Source organism: Fukomys damarensis, unplaced genomic scaffold (genome assembly GCF_012274545.1).
Source record: "Fukomys damarensis isolate Sample0158 unplaced genomic scaffold, DMR_v1.0_HiC HiC_scaffold_11, whole genome shotgun sequence".
Taxonomy (NCBI): domain Eukaryota; kingdom Metazoa; phylum Chordata; class Mammalia; order Rodentia; family Bathyergidae; genus Fukomys; species Fukomys damarensis.
The window spans coordinates 18,528,668-18,550,841 of NW_022900923.1; the positions used below are offsets into that span (position 1 = coordinate 18,528,668).

General features: G+C 42.2%; 1 protein-coding gene across 2 annotated transcripts in view; it reads right to left on the bottom strand.

Annotated features, from left to right (window-relative positions):
- The window catches only part of Tnr (tenascin R), a 407,880-nt gene that overhangs the window by 171,069 nt on the left and 214,637 nt on the right, over positions 1 to 22,174 (bottom strand). The window contains exon 2 of one of the 2 annotated variants that reach the window (XM_010630204.1): positions 19,359 to 19,459. The exons of the other annotated variant lie outside the window; for it this stretch is intronic. The gene's annotated coding sequence lies outside the window, so the exon portion shown is untranslated. The remainder of the gene's footprint in view (positions 1 to 19,358; positions 19,460 to 22,174) is intronic. 2 annotated transcript variants of the gene reach the window in all.

Consider the following 22,174-nt stretch of genomic DNA (forward strand, 5'->3'; position numbering starts at 1 on the left):
AAGTGGTCAGATCCCATAATCCCTCTGGAGGGTGCTCTCTCAATGATCTGAAGATTTCCTACCGAGGCCTACCTCCTCCAAATAGTGTCATGGGCTGGAGACCAAGCCTTTAACACATGGGCTTTTATAGAACACTCCTGAAATTTCAAATCAAAACAAAATTTTGTCTTATTTCAAGTGAAATTTGTTTTATAAATCTAGGCACTGGCATACTTTTAAGAGGAAGAGAGTAAATTAACATCTGAGGTTCAGTTTCTCTCTGAAGAAACAGTAGTATTTTGTTATCTAGGGCTTTGCTTTTCATTTCAGCTGCCTATGGTCAATTGGGGTCTGAAAAATATTAAGTGGAAAATTTCAGAAATAAATAAGTTAAGTCTTATTGTGCACCATTTTGAGCAGCATGAAGAAATCTAATGCTGTTCAGCTCTACCAAGTCCAGGATGTGAATTATCCCTCGGTTCACAGTATCCATGCTGCATATGCTATCCACCCATTAGTAACTTAGTAGGCATCTTGGTTCTCAGTTCAACTGCCATGATATTATACTGTCTGTGTTCAAGTAACCCTTATTTTCTTACTAATGGCCTGAAAGTACAAAAGTAGTGATACAAACGAGGCACGAGGGCATTAAGCATGGAAGGACTGACTACTTCTGTACTATATGCAATTCTGAGGACATATTGGAAAAACCATAATGCAGTATACCAGGGTTCACTACCATCTATGATTTCAGAGACCTGTTGGGAGTCTTGGAATGTTTCCCCAAGGATAAGGAAGGGCTACTGTAACAGCATCCCAGAATTGACAAACCATTTTTCTAGAAGGTTTAAGAAGAATTTTCTTTTACAACAAACAAAAAAATTGTTCAGTTGAGAATTTATGTAGAATGTACATTGAGACTGTTTTCAGATAAACTAGATGTTTATATAGCAAAAATGCCACTAACATGAAAGTGAATAGCTCACTCTTGCCTTGCAAAAGTGGACTTAACATTTTTGTTAAACAGCCTCCTGCCCAAATGCTGCCAATTTTTACTGCCAATGTAACCAGAGTGTGGGCCTTTGGGACCCTCAGAATCCCATCTCCCTGGGCCCCTCAGCTTGTTTCTTCACTAGCAAGTCTCGGAGCCCAGTGCAGTAAACAAATAATAAAACAAAGCTTGCCTGCTATCAAAACAGCAGAGCATGCACAGCAAATTAATTTAAATAAAGCATGTCAAATATTGGCTTCAGTTTAAATTCAGAATGTGCCATTTCATTAAGTTGTGTTTTCATTTATGTCAGGCAACTGTCATGCCAAAGCTAATTTTTTTTATTATTTTAGGAGTTACAAATGTAGGAAAATACATTTTTAGAATAAAACATTGTCACGATAAAGATATTTGAGCCCTATGGTATTGATTTTACACTGGGATGATAGATTGTGAAGTCTAAGGTTTTATTTTACTGCAATTAAAATAAACATTCATGAAGGATCCATGTACCCCTTCCCCTGGGATGACTTAGGACAGTTGCCAGTTGGCACTTTGAGCAGTAACATTCTTGGCTCCAGAGCTTCAAGCACATCTCATAGCGAGAGGCAAGGGGTCTGAGCAGGCTGGGATAAGGGACAACTTAAAGAGGTCTCAGGGATGACTCAATTTGTGAGCTTTGAGGTCACCTGTCCTACCTGCCACATCTGCACTCACCCATCTAAATCTCTGGGCTTTCCCTTTTCTTTGTCATTAACTCCAGTGAGGTGATCATGGACTCTCTTTTCAGAAAGGCATAGCAATTCTGAACATTTGGGATTCTTTCTTGGCATTGTCTCCTGATGCTTCTTGACTTCTCACTAAACATGATAATTATGACCTCACTTTTTGAGGACCTGATGCTGCTCATTCCTTCCTAAGTAAACACACACTCTGGGTAGCCAGAGCCAGGCACTGGGCAGGTGCTCTGACTATGGAATGAGCATGGACGCTACAAATGTTGACCTCTTAGAAGTAAGGAGTAGACTGGAGGTCAGCAGAGGCTGAGAAGGGTAGGGGAAGGGAGGACGGACAATAGATGCTAAAACAGACAGAAGGAATAAGGTCTAGTGTTCGAAAGCACAGTAGGGTGACTTGTTCGATATATATTTTACAAAGATGTAGAAGAGAATGAGTTTGAAGACTCCCAACACAAAGAAAATAAATGTTTAAGGGGAGATGTTAATTACCTTGATTGGATCAGTATATGTTGTGTACGTGCACAGAATTATCAAAGTGTACCCCATAAATATGTACACTTATTGCATATTAATTAAAATAAAGATGCAGAGATGAATCCTGTGAACTAAGCTCCTGAACTTGGTGGGGGGAGCTGACCTGACTTGGCCAATCAAATTCTCTGTCCTGGGAATTTAGAATGGAGATTAAAAGAGTGCTGCTAATTTACCTGCAGTGTCCAGGGATGAATCACTTCTAGAAGTTATGCAGAGTTGATCTTCTGTCACCAACATGTATGACAGCACAGAAGATGGCTTGGACACTGACAGAAGCAGGAAGAGGAGCAGGGGAGAGCACACTGCAGGCTACTGGAAACATTCCAGGTCTCAGGGCCAGTGTCTTCCCTCCACACTCCTTTGCCCTTTGCTGTATAAGAAGAAACCCATGAGTCCTGCAACACGTCCTCTCTTTTATGAAAGTTGGTTTCTGTTACTTGCAATTGAAATAGCCTTGCCTAATATCCACTCTTTCTGAGTTAGTAAAGTCCTGCTCAATGACCAAAGGGACCAAGAAATTAGCTTTTTCCTGACTTGGATGCTGTGGAATGTTATATTTATCATGGCAATGTTTTATTCTATATGTTCTTCTATTTTCTTTCTTCTAAAATAATAAGGACCTATTCTTACACCAACAGAATCTGAATCCCTGAGGGTGGGATCAAAGAAACAAGTTCTTAGGGGGTTTTAAGGGGTTGCCAGATTGTAGATCTGCTGGAGCATGAAATAATCCTTGTTATCACATTCTTACTGTATATCAAGTGCTGCCACATGCATTGTACCACTTTCCTCACCCCTTCTCTGTTGTGGAAGTGCTGCTTCTTTCTCCTCTTGGTGCTTTTCTCCGTGTGGAGGCAGCTCTGATAGCTGTGACTCTCCTGTCTCCCTTAATTACTGGTGACCTATCTGGTTACAGAATTTGGAAGGGTAAAACAGGCACGTGTGGCCCAGCCTCCTCCTCTTTCTTCATGTGGGGGCCTAGCAGGCCCGCAAAGCGCATGTGCTCTCAGATGCCGGAGCCTTCCACACACCCCCTGCCCTCCCTGCAGGGGGCTGTGATGGGACGATGCTCCCTAGCCTAGAGCAGCTGAGCCTGGTAGGAAGAAGTCCTCCTCACCAGGAGCTTCAGTGTTAACAGCTGCAGTAAAGCTCACCTTGTCAAATAGTCCATCAAGTTGAAATCTTGGTCCCTATCTGCACCACTTCTTTGTCTTATATAGCTGTTTGTTCTGAAATCAGACAGCAAAGAGGGGTGCTATATACTGAGCTCTACAAGATCCCTCCATTATGACACATTTCCACTTAAGATCTTTGTTCAGCCCCAGAATCTAAACGCTTTCCTCAGTCCCTCTGGAGCAAGTTTTCTCTAACTTGCTGTTCATAGTCCCAATCCCCTGGGAATCTGTAAATATGTAGATTCTGATTTTGAAGATCGAGGGCGAGGCTTGAGGGTCTGCATCTAAAAAGCTTCCAGTTGACTCGCCTGTTGCTAGTGGCCCACACTAGACCCACTGGAATTATGTAAAAGACCCCTGCACAAAACTGTGACCAATCAAAGATGTCCGGGCCTTAATGCCTTGAATCTGCAAGTATTCTGCCTTCTGTGGCCAGGAGGAATTAAAGTCTTCAGTCAGCTCCCTTTATAGCAGGGAGGTTTTACTAGATTATCAGGGTAATCCCAAAGTAGCCACACAGGTCCTTCTGTGTAGCAGGCAGAAGAGGAGGTCAGAATCATGCCGTGTGAGAAGGGCACCATCAATCATTGTTGACTTTGAGCTTGGAGAAAGAGGTGTGAGCCAAGGAATGTGGGCAACTGCAGAAGCTAACAAATTCAGGAAACAGTCTTCTCTAAAGCTTCCAGAAGGAATGCAGCCTTGCGGATGCCTTGGTTTCGAGCTATGCCCAATTTTCAACCTACAGAACCTTAAAATAATAAATTTGCATTGTTTTCATCCACCAAGCTTGTGGTCATTTATTATGGCATCGATAGAAAATTAATATACAGATACTTCCTTGGCAGCACATATCATCTTTGTATTTGAAATATTTCAAGCAGGGAAGTAGCAGAAGAAGTTTAGGAATAAGGGGATGCTTGGTAAAGACGTACAGGATTGCTTGATGAGAAATTCTAAAGTTTGAAATGCCAAAACTACCAGACTGAGTGAATAGGACCAACTAATGCCTGAACAGGCTTGATTTTAAGTTAAGTGAGCATGACGAGCACATTGTTAAAAACTCAAACCTGATTAAATCTCTGATGAAGCACAGCATGACAAATGCCAGCCGACCCCAGTCTGTGAAGCCAAAGGCAGTGTGCAGAGCTGGGAAACTCCTGCGGAGCTGGAAGCTCAGACCCAAAGTAGGAAGCTTAGGTCACCATGAGTTCTGCTCTAATAGTGGCTTCCTAGCACAAAACAGCCCCTTCCCATTCTGCAGAAGCTAGCGCTTTGCTATATATTCACTACAGAGCAGGAGAATGAGGCTGCCAGGGGTGCAACACCAGTTGTTGGGAAACCCACCCATTCCGGCCAACTCTTCATTGATTGAATTTAGATTATGCAAAGGACTAAAAGGGTAAATGAGGTTGAAATGGTATAATGGATAGTGTGAAATAGGAAGAAAATGGCTAAAAGGGAAGTGGAAAGGGGAGGGGAAAGGAAATAAGGGACAATAGAAAATGTGAAAATAGGACAAAATGGAAACAAAGTCTTTGTAAACAGGGGAGGGTAAAGGGGTGAAGGTATGGGGAAAAAACAAGAACCAAGACCTGTCATGTAAAGACACAAGATCCCAATGACGAATGCAACTGTATTGTTTGCTTTAAAGGGACCAATAAACTTAAAGGGGGTGGGTGGATGGGGAAGGAGCTTCAACTGATTCTGCCCAGAGTTGGAGAATGGAAGTGTGGCTGCCTGAATTAGCATAAATCATGCCATCAGGTTCACTCATTCATTCAAGCACAATAAAATTTGTTCCATCATCGGCTCAATCTTTCTGCATCTACCATATGCTCAGCACTGAAAGCACAAGGTTAAATTCTAAGTAGACCTACTCTCAAGGTGGTGTCAGTACCTCTGGAGAGAGAGACTTGTACCCCAGCTGTTCAACAATTGACCTCTGCTCCCAAGTGCTAAGCAGATTAGAGAAATGGTATCTAGTGACAGTCTAGGAGTCAGAGACCCTCAAAGTAGGCTGCTATATTTGCAATGAACTTAAAAGAAGAGAATTAGGCTGGTTAGAGTGGGAAGTGGGAACTCTAGTAGGAGGAATGTCCTACAAGGGACTCATAAGCGAGCAGAGCCATGGTCCCACATGGTTGTGCATGACTTGCTAAGACAGCAGGGACAGTGAAGGTTGTTGGAGAGTGTTAAGCAGGGATGCGATGTAGTCAGATTTGGGTTTTTGGCATGTTCACCCTGTTGGATGTAAGGAAAGTTTTGTGGAGGGGAGAGAGGATACAAACAAACACTGAACCTGAAGGGAAGGAAAATAATTTCAGCATTGTGGGGCTATAGAGACAGGTGCTTTTTTAAAGGAAAGACTCAAATTGGGGATAATCTAGAATGTATTCTAAGCTGGAATGCAGACTTCAAAACTGATTAGGTTTAAATGAAAAATATATTAGTAAATAAAAGAAAAGAGGTGAATGCAGATGACTATTGGTAGTGGTTACAACATGTTCTGGCTCCAGAGATGTCTGTAGACTGAGAGTAGATGAATTCTAGGACTGTATTTAATATGCAATTTCATATTGTTGTCATCTGTTGTGATTATAGGCTTGGCTCCTGTGTTTTTATTCAAGACCATTTATTCAGGAAATCTCTTATTCAGAATTTGAGTTCATTCCTCATTAATTCAGTAGCAGCTTTCCGTAGCCCAGTGATTGAATTACCTAATAACACCTGCCTGAAATGATTAACATAAGAGGAAGCCATGGGGTTGTGTTTGATATAAATGATTTGTTTCCTGAAGTTGTAATTTTATTAAAGGGGGATCCAGTGTACTGCCCTCGAAAATGAAGGCGAGGTCCTCCTGGCTTCCATAGGGTACGTGGAAGGTTAATGGATGATTAGCAGCTAACAAATGACAACATAGCTCAGGACAGAGATGGTATTTCTCAAGAGGTGGGTCGGCATCCCTGAGTAAATGAGTAGTAGTTTTGAAAGAACTGTGTATGGTCCACTTCCCGATAAGAGTGGTGACCAGGGAGAGAGGGAGAAGTGACTGTGTTCATGAAATTACTCTGCAAAACCCTCTCAGTATGATTGCTTGGTTTAGTCCCAAGTGGATGAAGTAGAGCTTGAACTCCACTGTTCCCTCAGGGGACACAGGATCAGTTTCTGGAATTTTGTCTGTTGGAAGTAGATCTGGACAAACTAAGTGCCATCAGGACCTCGATTTTTCTTTTGACATGACTGTGATACTAGAACCTTTCTGATCTCTTTAAGAGTTAATGATGGAGGCAAAAGAAAGATTAAGACATAGGATATTGAGAAATATTTGATCATTTCATTCAGCAATTAAAAATAATGCATCTTACTTGTAATGTGTTTTTCAGCAGTCTTATACATTTTCCAATTTTGTTGAGACATACACACAATTTATGTGTCATAAATTTGTGCTCTGCCCCCCAAATTATTTCCATAATTTTGACACTTCCAAATCTCTAAGAGTCCTGAAGAACAAAAGGATACATGTGAAGGTTGGGAGGGAGAGATCTTAAAGTACAGCAGGCGGTGTCAGCCTTTGACCTCCATAGTCACATCCCCTGCCACAGCTAGAGTTACTTAGCATCTACTCCTTGGTGTTTTCCTTCTCCTCCTTCCTACCATTCCCTCCTCTTCTCTCTGTACGTATATTTCAGCTCCTATACTCTTTCATCCTTCGGTTCTAGAAAAAACAGTGCTGACTTTTGCCATTTGGAATTTCTGGAATCCCTTGCTGGAAGACTGCCTGCCTGCCTTCTGTGTGGCTCTTCACTGGGGACAGAGCACCCTATGTGCAAGTGGAAGGGTAGGCAAGTGGAGGACAATCAAATTCAACTATTAGGGGAAATTACTCCAAAATTTGATTTGGCCTCTTTCCACGAAGTGTGCTTTCCTCACCTCTCTTCCCTAACCTCTTTATAAGGGGTACAGTGATACCTTAGTTGTTGAGCTCATTTCATTCCAAATTTGTTTGCATTCAAGCAATGAAAAGTTCAAGAGCTGACCAAATTTAACCCACAAGAGTTAATGGAAAACCAAATAATTGGTTCTGATGCCCCCAAATTACATTTATAAATTAATATTTCCAGAGCTTTAATGAATTTTGCAATGATTTCTTTCTTCACTCCTCATGGTTCTCACGGTTTTCCTCTTAGCTTTACTGATGGTATCACTAACTTTCTTTGGAGCCACGGCTATGACACTTTATGCAAATAAAATGCAAAAAAACCCACAGTGACAAATGTTTGACTGCACGTGCAGTGTATGTTGCCCAGGTGAGAGCATAGCTTAGCCTGAAGCATCAATTCTCTGCATCTGCAGTGAGATGTGGGGTGTGACTCACTCTTGGCCTGCACAGGGTTTTCAAATCGGATTTTTGGTTTGACTATCAAGCAAAATCATGAACATCTAGCAGAGCAGTTTTTTTTTTTTTTTTTTAAACTTTGCTGTTCCAGTGGTGGAAAGTTCAAGCTTGGAGCCACTGAACACCTGAAGTATCACTGTAGATTGACTCAGTGAAAAAATGGATTTTTTTTTTTTGTGGGAAGTTTTAAAAATACAGATACACAGGTTCTGCCTTTATTCAATGGAATCAGACTTTCCATACGATGTGAGTTATGAATCTGAATTTTTGTAAAAGCTTCCCCGGTGGTTTTGACATAGCTGGTCTGAGAGTTGGCATTTTTGAGTCAGGGAACATCCCTTACACTTCCTGTAGAGATGATGAATCTGTTTGGCTGTGTCTGGTCCATATAAACTCTGTGTCTTGACTACATCTCCTGCATTCCAGAGAGGGGCCAGGGATCATTTTTCTCTTTGTAGATGGTCTATCTCTGTTCGTGTTTCCAGGCTGCTCAATGCAGAAATACCAGTAGTATTGGGGATCCTGTGTAAGTCACTTCCCCGGGTTCTTTCTGAAAGCCCAGCATACCACATCAGCACAAGACGCCATGGACTCTCCTCCCCACACATGACTCAAGAGCTAAACAGTAAGTGCTGGAGAATCAGCTCTACTTCCTTGCTTAGAAGGAATATTAATTATTTGTATGTATGTATATGTATGTATGTACATTTGTATAGATGGATAGATAGATAGATATCCACTCCATTCACTTGCTTTTTACTGGGAACTCACAAGTTTCCCACATGTTCCATTTGTACATCTGCTCACATTAATACTATAAATGAGCTCGTGTATTGTTGTGGCTAATTTAAACATAGATTGTAAGCTCAGATTGTTGCTTCAACTAGGTCTGTTCATCCTGGCCTAGTTTCATGTGCAATAAATGTCTTATACAAGCAAGAGCAGCTACATGAAGCCAAATAAACTGTATGGCTGTCTAGTGAACATTTTTCAGCTTCCTGAGTCTCAAGATTTACAAACCAGTCCATGTGGGTCTACCTCCAACCCCTATTCCTCCTCCGGTCTCTCCCACTATAACCCTAAATACCATCACAAGGCTCTTGATTTTCGTGGTAGTCTTTGTCCTTTCCATCAACGTCATTATCTCATCCCAGGATCCATTAGAACCCCTGCTGTCATGAACTTTGGGCGTAGCTGTTCACTATTTTCCTGCTCACCCACCACTCCAGGTACAGCGGTGAATGCTCGGCATACCATTCTTACCTGCATCACACTCTCTCTTACTTCCGTTAAAATGATCATCTCCCCTCCCCCACACACTCCGCAGTTATCGCCTCATTATAACTCCATTACCTTTTAGCATCATCTACATTATAACTCCATTACCTTTCACACAGCCACCATTACCTCCCATATCACCCCTTTTGCATTTGGGTGCCCTCACCTTCTCCTTTACAGCCACCAGCTTTTCAATTACAGGTACATTATCTTTATTATCGTCTCAGTTACCGTCATAATTGTTTCCATAACAATTTTGATGCCTTTATCCACCTCTCTACAATGTAGGACCCTGGCCACCTTTGACAAAGCTGCCAGCATCCCCATTATACACTAGATGTGTACTCCAACATTTCCATTAATGTTAGAAGTTCCTTCTTGTTCTTCATCAAAATCACCCATGATCACAAAAGATTTGCCACTTTCTACAGCAATTTCACTATTACCATTGTTACCCTTATGCACAACTCGCTCCTGCATCTCATCCTCATTTCTCCTTCTGTAACAGCCAAATAGTAATAACCATCTTAAAGACCTCTCATCTGCACAGTCCTCTGTTACAGTTGCCTGAGTCCAAGAATTCTGACTATTGATGTCTTTTTCAAAGCAGTTCAAGGCCATATTAATATAACTGCCCATGCACATGGGCATTTCTGCTATTCCAGTGTGGGTTTTCAGGGAGGGGAAGTGGTTTATGTTTGCCCTGTTTCAGTCACTAAATGTTGAGCTCATGGTGGACTAGACCTCATTTCTTTCCAGGGGCATTTAGCATTTGGACAAAGTTAGCATTCAGCCAACATGGTTGATTGAAAGGCTAAATGCATCACCACTCTTCCTTTATCTTTATACTCACTGTCTATTGCTGTTGTATTGATGGCTGTCAAAATCTCATCTATACTCTTTATCATTTCATTACCTGAAGATCCTCCTCCTCCTGCAGGAGAGATACCTCTAGTCTTCCACTCCTGGATCATTGTCTCAATAATTGTCATGCTTCAATTGTAGTGGTCCCATTCCATTCCATTACTGCTTCTTGATTAAAAAACGCTAGGTACTACAGCATCCCAAGCCTCTTCCAGAACAGCCCTCTGCTCCCACAAGGAATCAGGGTCTCTTTGCCACCAGATCTGCTGTGCCTCTTTCCTAACAAGTATTCATCCTTGTGCACAAGTGACATTCCCAGTCTCCCCTGTGTGAGATGGAATTCAAATGGCCAAAGACCACCTTCCTCCCTTATTGCAGCCTGGCTATGTGATCTTACACAAATCATTCAAGCCAATGCTTATGGGAAGGAGCTCTGAACTCAAAACCTGGGTTCAAATCTAAGCTCTGACATGTCCTAATTTGCTGGATCTCAAAGAAATTATTTTGCTTGCTTGTACCTCAATTTTCTTTTCTGCAAAATGGAGATAATTACAGTTCCTACTCATACAGGTGGTTCAAAGGAGTAAGGAGCTAATATATATAAAGTAATACAAACAGTACTTAGTATATAGAGAACACTCATTGAATCTTATCTTTATGGGGCCAATTCTGCCCTGGACCGGAATGATCTCCAAAGTCCTAAATCAAACACTTCATGAGTCTGTGATTCAGGTATCAGGGTATCAGAGTTCTTGCCAAGTTCTCATCATTATAATCTTAAATCATTTCCTGGCTTTATTGTCCTCTGCTGACTCGGCAGGGAAATGCAGCATTCTCCTGGCCCAGGGCCACAGTTTTTCTGCAATGGGGCTGATCTCTAGGCATCGTCTTCCCTAAACCTGATACAAGAGTTTCTGAGGTTTTGCCATAGTTGGACCCGACTTTGCTGCACACACATGTATTCAGCCTGGTGAAGTCTTATAAATGGCCTTATCTTTCTCCAATCCTCTTCCTGTTTTGCTCTTTTAAATAATGCCGAGGCTTTTCTGGTGGCCCTTGAGTATGTGTGATGTGAATGTCAGAGCTGTGCATTGAGACAGGGCTGTTCCCAGCCATACTACGAAGGAGGCAAAGTTATATTTTAGCTTTGCTCCACAGTGATTTTCTACTTCTCTGACTTTTTCTCTCTTTTAAATTATTTACTACTTCACCTTTCACCCCTTCGCCTAGACCACTTATGCCAGTTACTCTCAATCCTGCCTTTCCAGGCAGAGCATCATGTTCTAAAATTATTGTTCCCTCTCCTCCTATCATTATTTTTCCTCTTCTCTGCACTTTCCTTCTCCAGTGGAACTTAAACAAAAAGTAACCCATTATAAGAATTAGCATTCCAGTGTGGATAAGCAGGTGTTTTAGGAGACACCTGTCTTGCAGAACTCTGGAAGAAGCAACACCTTGACAAGAATGTTCTGAAGTGCTACAATTTCAGACAACTTGGCAGAACCATTACTACTTATTTGTTTGTTTCTTTTCCTTAAAATCCAGTTTGAGGCACAGCTGGGCTGGATTTAGGAACTTTTAGGGTAGAGAGAATTCACTGTGCCAATCAAGATATATTTTGTTAGCTATATTCTGCTTTCTATAGAACATTCTTAAAAAGCATTTAGTATACTTTCCTTGGTTTCCCAGGCTCAATCTCTTTCACAGGGCCCTGGAACCTTTAGCTAATGAAGCTGTTTCATTGGTTCTGGAACTTCTGTGGCTTCTTTAACACAACTCTTAGTAATATGAAAATTCAGTTGTTAAAAGTCACCCTGATTACATTAAGTAAAATAAGTCAGGCACAGAAAGTCAAGGACCCCATGTTCTCGCTTCTGTATAGAAGCTAGAAAGTTGATCTTGTAGAAGTAGAGAGTAGAAGAGTGGTTAACAGAGCCTGGGAAGGGTGTAGGGGAAGGAGAGGTGGTGAGAGGAAGGTAAACGGGTACAAGGGTGCAGTTAGAAAGGAGGAATAACTTCTAATGGTCTGTAGCACAGCAGGGTAATGATGGTTGAAAATGATGAATTGAGTATTTCAAAATAGATTGTAGAGAGGATTTTGAATGCGCCCAATAACAAAATGATAAATGTCTGAGATAATAGATATGCCAATTACCTTCTTCTAATCATTATACACTATGCATGCATTGAAATGTCACCCTCTATCCTATAAATATGTGTGGTTGCTACATGTCAATTAGAAATAAAAACTTACTTAGAAAAAGAACAACCTGAAAGGTGTAGGATTTTCTATGTAAACTACCTTCCTCTCAAGGAAGCACTGGAAGAATGGTTCACTGTACCCCTCTGGGGATGACAGAAACAAATGGCGTGAATCCAAACGCAGAGATGACAGAGACTTCATAAATATTTCCTGCCTCTTCAGTGTTGGTCTGTGGCCAAGGAAGCTCTGAGGTGGCACCGGTGCCCAGGGAGATGAGAGGCAGCTGTGGTGGCTGCTCTCCACTACTTTCATGGCCACCTTTCCCCTTTTCCTGTCCCTTCTGTTGCTTTCTCTCCTCTTGGTCTTCATTTTTTCCATAGACCGGGTGCCATGCTCACTGGGCCTTCCTGGGTATGCAGCTCCTCTGTTTTCCAGGCTCAACTCAGTGCCATGGCCTCTCCCGTGAGGTTCTTTTTGTCCTGTTCCCTGAATCCTACGACACTTGCCCTATTTGGTTTTCAGTGCAGTGATACAGTCAGGGCCCAAGTGTTTCATTATATTGTCATGCACTGCTATTTTGTTTGTTTTCTGGGTTGAGAATTGCCCTCTTGACTAAATCCTAAACTCCTTGAAAGCAGAGAGCAGCATATGTACCTCTTTCATACAGCCTGAGGTACAAACCCTTACCTTTCACATAAAAAATTTCTCCATACAAACTTGCTAACTGTACCTCCTACCATTTTCTTTCATTTCCCTTTTATCAGTCTTGCTTTTCCTTCTATCCACCTCACTCCCTCTGTTCTTCTCTGCAGCCTAAATGGTATTCACAGCTGTTGCTTAAGCATGCTAGACCCAGTCAAGGTTTAAGGGATTTCTGACTCCAGATTACTCCAAGCTAGGGATTGTGTTTGAGTGACAGTGTGTGGGGGGGGGTGCACCACACTAGACAAGGCTGACTCAGGGCCAGTCAGAGTCACTTGGTTAAAAGAGAGAGGGAGAGAAAGGGAGGGGGGAGAGCAGGGAGAGGATGTGGGGGGCACCACACTAGACAAGGCTGACTCAGGACCAGTCAGAGTCACTTGGTTAAAAGAGAGAGGGAGAGAAAGGGAGGGGGGAGAGCAGGGAGAGGAGAAGAGAGGAGAGGAGAGGGAGAAAGAGCTCTTCAAGTTAAAAAAAAGATCCCACAATAGAGAAGGTATTTGGGGCCAACAGTGTTCAGATAAAGACACTCAATCACAAAACTGTAAGCGCTGGTTAACTCTTTACAACATATTTGTTAACTATATGGTAGATATTTCCATCTGGGAGAAAAATCTGGACAATTTAAATTTGCTTTGATGACATGCCAAGGCTACTTTTACATCAGCCCTTTTCACTACAAATACAGGTTCAGCTTATGATCAATTCTCATCTGTATGTTGGGAAGCAATTTCAGTAGGTACTTAGCTTAATCAATTTGTATCTGTGCATTGACCTTTGGGACTCTACTCCTGTTCCCATCATGCAGTGTGCACTGCAATTCTCCATCTCTTCAGACAGCATATTTCTCAATATTTGTACATGGCTTTCATATTTAATCAGTGCAATCATCTGTTCCCTCCCTTCCCTTCTTCTTTTGCCCAGGGAGGTGAAAAGCAAGCACTTGTGCTTATTAGAGAATACTTGTTTACTATTTCCCTGAAACCTCGAGAACTATCAAGATAGCACGGCATTCTGGGATCATAAAAAATAATGGGAAAAGTAAAATTTTTTTATCAGCTTGTTTACACAATTATGTAAATGTGAGTACTTATACATGGCTGATTCCTCAATTATTCATGGTTTGAAGCTCTTGAAAATTCAATTCAACTAAATCACCTTTTTCTCAGCTGTTATGATGAGCCAGGTATTGTATTTTGAGGAAGGGGAAACAAAGATACAATGTGATAAGGAACATTAAAGAAATAAGCAAATGACTATAATGCAAGTTGAATAAGCACAGTGAGAAAAGCAGAATGAATGTTCTGAGAGTTTAGAGCATCTTTTTGGGTGGACTCCTGGAGAATGGAGGAGCTTAGGGCAGGAGCCGCTTGTCTCCATCTGCAGTGCTGCTGTCTGGCTCCAGAGCGATCCACCTCTACTCTGGACTGTTAGAGCAGTTCCCTCCCTGACACGCCCCTGTCACTGCCGCTTCCCTGTCATCCACAGATGATCTAAATGTGACATTCCCCACCTATAAACCCTCCCATGTTCCCATTGTCTGCAAGAAGGAGTTGTTTCTTAAGATCTCACACATGAGGTCTAAGCATCTGCCACCCTCTGTAGTTACAACATGTCTCCCACCGCATACATTCTGCCAGCCACATGCTATGCTGCTTGGGCCCCAGTGACCACAGTGACCTTTTCCATGCTGTTTCTTCTACCTAGGCTGACCCCTCTTCTCTCTTCTTCCTTCTTCCCCTTGGATTCCTCATTTGGAAACATCTGTGAAACTCTCCTTGTTGAGATCTTCCTCCAGACAATTCACATAGTGCTTGGTGCTGTCTCTCCACTTACCGCCCTGCTTCGTCACTGGGGGCAAGGGATAGGCTTGCTTTCCAGTATGTTCTGCTTATGGTCAGGATCCAGACTAGACTTGGCACATCCTATGTGTTCAGTGTATGTTTCCTAAATTGCACTGAACTTGTTACATGGGTGGGAAGAATGTTCCATTTTCCATAGGGTTAAAAGATCAGTAAATGTGAGAAGTGAAAGAGAATATTTTTCCACATAGTTCAGAGTAAGAGGCGGTAACAGAGAGGAAATCAAGGGTTAGGGTTTGTTTGTTTTATGGTGATGAGACTCATCTATAATTGGAATGAAAAGAATTTCTAGAAAGTGAGGGAAACTGTACATGAGGAAAAGGACAATGCATGGCTCGGGCTGTAGATGAGATGGGTGAGGGCTCAGGAAGAGCTGGCCTCTGGGGAGGCTTAAGGAAGATGTCTGTGTAAAGGCACCCAGAGCAAGCAGAAGAGAAATTAACAAGGCTGTGTGTGTGTGCATGTATGTGTGTGTGTGTGTGTGTGTGTGTGTGTGTGTGTGTGCACATGCACACCTGTGCTACCTGGGCTCGAATGCAGGGCCTATGCACTCAGCTATACCTCTAGCCCTTTTTTGTTTTTTAACTTTGAGATGGCACCTGAGTACCAAGTTGCCTGGGTTGGGTTCTAACTTGAAATCCTCCTGCCTCAGTCTCCTAAAGTGCCGGGATTAAAGGTGTGCACCACATGCAGGCTCAGAAAGCTGTCTGTATGTCCCCAGGCTTAGCCAATGAAGAGGGAAACTTGCAGGCAAAATTTTGGCTAATACATTCAATACCATTAATTTCTTTTTTTTAACGTGTAAATCACATGATGCCGAGAGAAAACTCAAACACACGGTTAGAGAAGTAATTTCGTGAGCAATGACCTCTTCAATAATATGCTCACTATGAAAGCATATCACAGCAGGATGGAATGCTTACTTTCCTGAGGGTGCCGGGCTGAGCCTGAAGGCTCTGCCAGTATCTCTGATATGCTTTGTTCCCCTTCCACATGGAACAGTCATATGATTCCTGAGTTTGTAATAGAGTTATACACTGTGATTCTAAATCTGTTCTTTGTTGAGCTTTCCCAGCCCTGGTTTCATCAGGCAGCCCAAGGAGCCATGCACATTCAATTCTGTTCCCAGCCACAGTTGAAATCCTTTCAAAATCCCTCGGTGCTCCCCAAAGAATGGCGTGAGCTTTGGATTCCCTGAGACATAGCAAGAGGAGTGGGTTTGCCCACAGCTTTTCCCACACCCAGCTCTCCCACCTCCTGGGTGGCATCTTAGCTTTCATTCAGGAAAACATGGCAGGTGGTATTTTCCCACCCAAATGCAAATGAAATGCAAGATTTAAGCTCAAGGCTTAACTTCTTCTGAAAAGCTGAAAGGGCAGCTACATTTGTTGAGCTTTCCAAAAGCTTTCAAAAACTTAGGCTCCACATTCTTTCTTTCTTTCTTTCTTTGTAGCAGGGATCGAACTCAGGTCCTTGCACTTGTGAGGCAGGCACCAAAACCACTGAGCTAAATCCTCGGCCCTCCATTTCTTGAATGACCCACACACAGAAAAGTAAAGCATGTTTTCAAGAGTTTCCAGATATTCTGGGGTTACCTAGATATCTGGTGTGGGTGGAGAAATAGTAAGAGAAGAAAACTCATTTTCTTTTGTTTGTAAGAATACATTTACTTCAACAATGAACTATATTTTGTATTTATCACTGGTTTTATTTTTTCTTTCCCTTTCATGTCCTATTTTGATATTTTTCTAAACTTCACAGAAGGGTATCAGTCTGAAGGCTATACCTATTTACTTAATGCTGCATTTGTTACTCTGGAATATGAACCCACTCATAGGACTTACAGAAGGTGCTGAACATCTTTATGCAACAAGACAATCACATTTCTAACCATTTTATGATTCTCGGTCAAAGTATGATATTAACAAAATTAACATTGAATTAAATAACAAAATAATGGTTGGAAGCACAAAGAGTTTTACCATAGTATTTTTTATAACTGAAGGATAAAATTCTGTCTGGGGCCCCTTATCCCCAAATTAACTTTCTTTGAAAATGCGTGATCATAGAGACTCATTTACTCACAGAATCACAGACCCTGAGACATGACAAGGACCTGAAAGATGCACACAGACCCAGTTTTAGGCTGCAAAGAGCCACAAGTAGAATGTTTCAGAACCTGTGCACAGACCAGAGCAGCCACAAAGCTGGGAGCTCAGTTCCCCAAATATCACATTTATCTCAATTTGGCAAGAAGCTGAAAGCCTATCTGGGGCCATTTAAGTTCTAATGTTATTAAGGTTCATCTAATCAGTTCTTAAAATAAGCTGCTTGCAAATGCATAGGGATTGAAGGTAAGATGGAAGTAAGCTGAACCAGGCAACTCAGACTCTCCTCATAGATGCACCAGTGTTTGAATTGCCATGGAGCTGTGAGATGCCCCCGCTGCCTTCCTGCAATTCCAACACCAGGTCATGTTAGTACAGAGCAATCTGTGAGTGCATGAGATGGAAAGTCAATCTGGACAGGTAATATTCTCCTATGAAGATGATTGCACATGTGGGACAAAGCCCAGCAGGGAAAGGTAGAAGGCCCCTGTGCCAGCTGGTGGCCTTCAAACCTAATAGCGGTGCTGGTGTTTGAATGACTACCTCTGAACACTGCTTTGCAAGCTGAGGAGCCAGCCAGTTCCCCCAGACCTGCCCAGGGTGCCCTGACAGCTGTTAGATACCTTTAAGGTCAGTTCCTCCTCCCATTCACCTTGGTTTGCCTTTCCCTGGACTCAGGGACTTCTGTAAGCTCTACACTAAAGTGGCCCCTGCCCCTGGTGTGCACATGGCTCTGTAGTATTGGATCACAACACTCCCCTGCCCTGGCCATGCTTTGAACAGTAACCTCATCTCATTCAGGAGCAGTCTTCGTTCAGCCTGTGGGTTGATTTCCAACAGTAAAACCAAGGACAAGGTTCAGGTTGCTGGGGTGAAGCCATCTCCAGATGTAATAGTTATATTGGTCCTCAGATGTCCTTCCCTCTCCCACTGTCTGCCTCTGTACACCATTTCTCAGCACTGCCCCTCCAATCAGAGTCTCATCCAAAGCCTTAGGCTCCTCCCTCTTTCATCTTTCCAAGCCCTCCACCAAAGGCCTTAGATAGCAGGGCTAGATGAAAATACATAGCTGTACTGTCATACTAATAACTTGTCTTATATTTAAACCAACATTCTTTGTTCCTTCAACATCTCACTAGAAGAGGGTGACAGCACCCCAAATCACATGTTTGCATTGAATCTTTACTAAGAAGTCAGTATATAGAGTCAGTATAGAAGTCAGTATACTGCCAAGTGTTTCTACCAGAGAAATTTCTTCGGGTGGGGAGTTTAATATTCCATTGCAAATGGTTTGTCAAATATCCCCTTATCTATAAAACTATTTTTTCTGAGCAGAGTGCTGATAAGGGAAAATGTCTCCATCTTCATACATCTCCAGTGATGCTTCTGTGACAGGTCCCCCTAATTGCTGAGCTGCCCATTTCCAGGTCCATTTGGTTGTAGAGAACTTGATCTTAACCAGCTGGTAGCCTAGAAGCACCCAATTAACCAATTTACCCTCTACCATGCATGGCTGACAGCCAGCTTCATGTACTATGTCTCCTGTGACTTTGAATATTGAAAGATGTTTTAAAAGTCCTGGCGTATATAGTGGTCAACTGTCTCGTGACCACTAAGGCATCTTGCTGCCAAGGAGGATATTCTGGGCTGATTCGCATGCAAAGTTTCTGGGAAGACTTGCCTTGTGTCTGTAGAATAGCATGATGGCTGCTGAGTACATGAGTTTCAGAAAGGAAATGAGTTTTTCTCAAACAAACTTTACCAATTGTATAAACAAATAGAAAGGGAAGGCTGGTGGGTACATTACCATTGTTTTGTACAATAAAAAAGGGCCATGCCTGTTTGAAAAGTTCCTAAACCAGTGAATCAGGTTTGAGTGCCGTGGAAAGTTATTAAGGGAGAGAAATATTCACTGCACTTGTCAGCTCTGTGAATCCTGACAGCCTTCTCCTGTGGACTGTTTTTCAGAGGTTATTATTTCCACCTGAAAATTCTTTAGACGTATATATGTGATAGGAAAAAGGAATTAGGAAAGCTTTTAAATTAAAAGAAATAAAATGACAGGGTTTTTTCCTCCAGCCATATAAATAGTTATGGATAGAGATAAAGAGATGTATATTTTTTCATAATACTTTATTAGGGGTTTTGGAACGCTGGAAATTTTAGAGTTGGGCTGGTGAATAATTTAGCACTGATTCATGTAGGCGCGGGTGGGCTGGGAAGCAAGGCGAGGCCTCTTGGAGGGATGGAGCGCACTAACACACTTTTATTACTGACTGTATCATGAAATGCATTGCAAAAATATTTTATGAGAAACCAAAAATCTTAGTACCCAGTTCCTCCGTTGTTTTCAGAGACTGCAGGGAGCCTGGAGGAAAAGATGTCTTGGCCTCCTCATTTTGGGGAGACTATTCCCCTAGGCTGTCGTTTCAGTAACAAAGGGTCTCAGAGCACTGGGAAGAAGCAGTTACTGGTGAAAGCCTCAAAGGGGCCACTGGAATGATGAATAATAAAAGGTGCAGGCAGTACCTTTCCTGATGGTGTTTCCGATGCTTTCTCTTGACCACACGTTCTTTAACCCTAACTTCAAAAGAGATCTGTCCTCTGTGGAGTTAGGATGACATGGATACCTGAAACAGAAGGAAGGTGATGAAGAAATACATTGATGGCTTCAAAACAAGGAACCTCAGTTTCCCTTTCTGTTCTAAACACTTTATTTCAGGACCTTGCACTTGTGAAGCAGGTGCGGTTGCCACTGAGCTAAATCCCTGGCCCTCATCTAAGATTCCTAAGGCAAAGACAACTGTTGCTTAGCAAGTTATTTTTTCTCTTCAGAGTTATTTATTTCACTAATTTTTAAAATTCAGTTTCATAGTTTTTCAATAACACGGTAAATATTTAAGGCAAAAATTCTATCAAATAATTATAAATCCAGAAATGTGGTTTATACAACAAATCTGGGCTCTTTGAAAATGACTAGCACATATTTAGATGATCTGATTATGACAAATACTTTGCATTTCCTTCAGGAAGCTTCTTCCCATCCAATCCCCTTTCTCCCCAAATCAGAGCCTCTTCTATGTCCTTAAAATCCTCCGTGTGTTGGACAGTCCTATGTCATGCAAGTTTCCCATTTATCATCAACATTTTTAAGGGTGTCACTTTCAGTCTTTTCCCTCAAGGACTCTCTGGACTCTCCTTAAGGTCAGAGTCTTTGTCCCTCTCCCTGCTTTAGCTCTTGTCCCAAGCACAATGACAGCACAGAGAGGAGTGAATGAATAAATGAATGAATGCAGAGTAATTCTCTCAGGGTAGAATCACCACTTCGAGAAGCAGGAGCATCTGTTGTAAGTGGGAAACTTCGGAATAAGCATACTTGTCAGTCCTTTTAATCAGGGGTCCTCGAACTTGGACCAGGCTTTCCCCTAAGTATCTGTCAACACAGTTGGTAGCTTGATAATTATGCCATTGAGGGCTTCCTTCTCACAAACCCTGCTAAGCCTCAAGGATCTCATTTATAAGCATCTAAAGAGGATGCATTTGCAAAACTTGATTGGAGCCTGCAGGAGAAAGGAGCAAGCATTTAGCTAAAGTATGGACCTGATCATCTAAGTTGTTCCTGGAATGAGTGGAGGACCTCATGGGACTTCAGAATCGGAGGAAGGGTAGAGCTCCTTCTGTTCTGGAAGGGCACAGACTGTGTCTCTGGTGGACATTCCAGTGTATCAGCAGGCTCCCTACAGAGTGGGGTTTGAAGGATTCCGAGGCCACATCATTAGGTAAGGAATGGTCTTGGGCTTTGCTGGTGCTCAAGATGGACAGGTGTTGCAGATCACAAAGATGCCAGTTATTTTCCTCTTCCAATTCTAATCTATTTGCTAAATGAAAATAATCATAGTTCTTTGAGTAGTGTAATTTGGATAGTAAGTGCACAAAATTTTCAGCCTGTTTTGAAGACAGAGCTCTGATATTGGACAATTTCTCCTTCCATCGAATTAAAACTCCCTCTCATTTTTTCCTCCCACTATTGACTTTTTTCTTATCCTATCTGTAAAGGTGGTGACCTCACTTTCAGAAAGCTGGTCCAATCTCTTTTGAACCAACTAAGTCAAAAGTTATCAAAAGTGTGGGCAAAATCTGCTACAGTTGAGTTCATTAAACACTGGGTACCCTTCAACATAGTATTTTGTTGTTATCTATTTCTCCAATAAGATATAGACACCTTCATTCATCAACAACTAGCATATGTTTATTATGGTTTAAAATGTCTGATATTCTTAAAATCGGAAAGGTGATGCATGCTTACAGTAATAAGAGAATCAACATGAAGAAAAAGCCAATCATGTCTTCCCATCTTTGGCCTTTAGGTAATATTTTAATAGACTGTCAAGTGTCCTTTACCCTGTCATAGTTTCTCAGAAAACAAATGGACACTGAATATGCACCTACAAGTTTCCCTGGGCTCATGCTTGAACCAGTCAGGAGGCACATTGAGCTGACCTGCATTGAGAGAGGATCCAGGCTTTCGGACCCCATATGGAACAGTCTTGCATGCGAGCTGCCCATCAGGAGGAGTGGGCACAACACTGGGTAAACGAGTTCCTTTTGAGTTAGGGCAGTGGCTGCAGAGGGACTCAGCTGTGAGCCATCAGCAGCCAATACTCCAAGCAGCTGTGGAATCAAGTGTTTCATTTGGGTGGTGTCTCCCATCATCCACAGCACACACTCTCCTTTTGCTCATTTAAACCTCATTATGCACATATAAAAGATATATGGGGTGTTTTTTTGTTTGTGGTTCTTAACTGAAATATTCTGCATCTTGCTTTGCCTGAACGTAGGCACATCATCATTTTCCCCTTAATGTATTTAGCATACATACACGTACTTCTACAAGAAGATCCTATTTTGCATCTAGGCCTTTTCAGGACAGTCTTCTTTTTTCTGTTGCTTGGCTTTCCCCACCCCCTTTCCTTCCCTGCACCATCTACTTTATCCTCAACCCCCATGTTGACAGCATGGAACAGACCCTCATATACTTTCTTTCACACTCATCTATCCACATATAGACATGTGTGAATATGCATATATAGATGAGCTTATTCACTTTTTTGGTCATTGGCAGAGCCCATGCCAAGCAGTGGGATGTGAAGAGCACACAGCATCAGCCCTCCGAGAGCTCCTGTCCATGGAAATGGCACATGAAACACAGGACAGTAGGGTCTCCTGGAGTCAGGCATGGAGGACACAGAGTTATTTAGAGGATTAGAACCAGAACACTGGCCTCCACATTCCAGTCTTGTGCTCTCTCCCTTGTAACCAGCTTCTTAAAATCAGGTCTCAGGCTG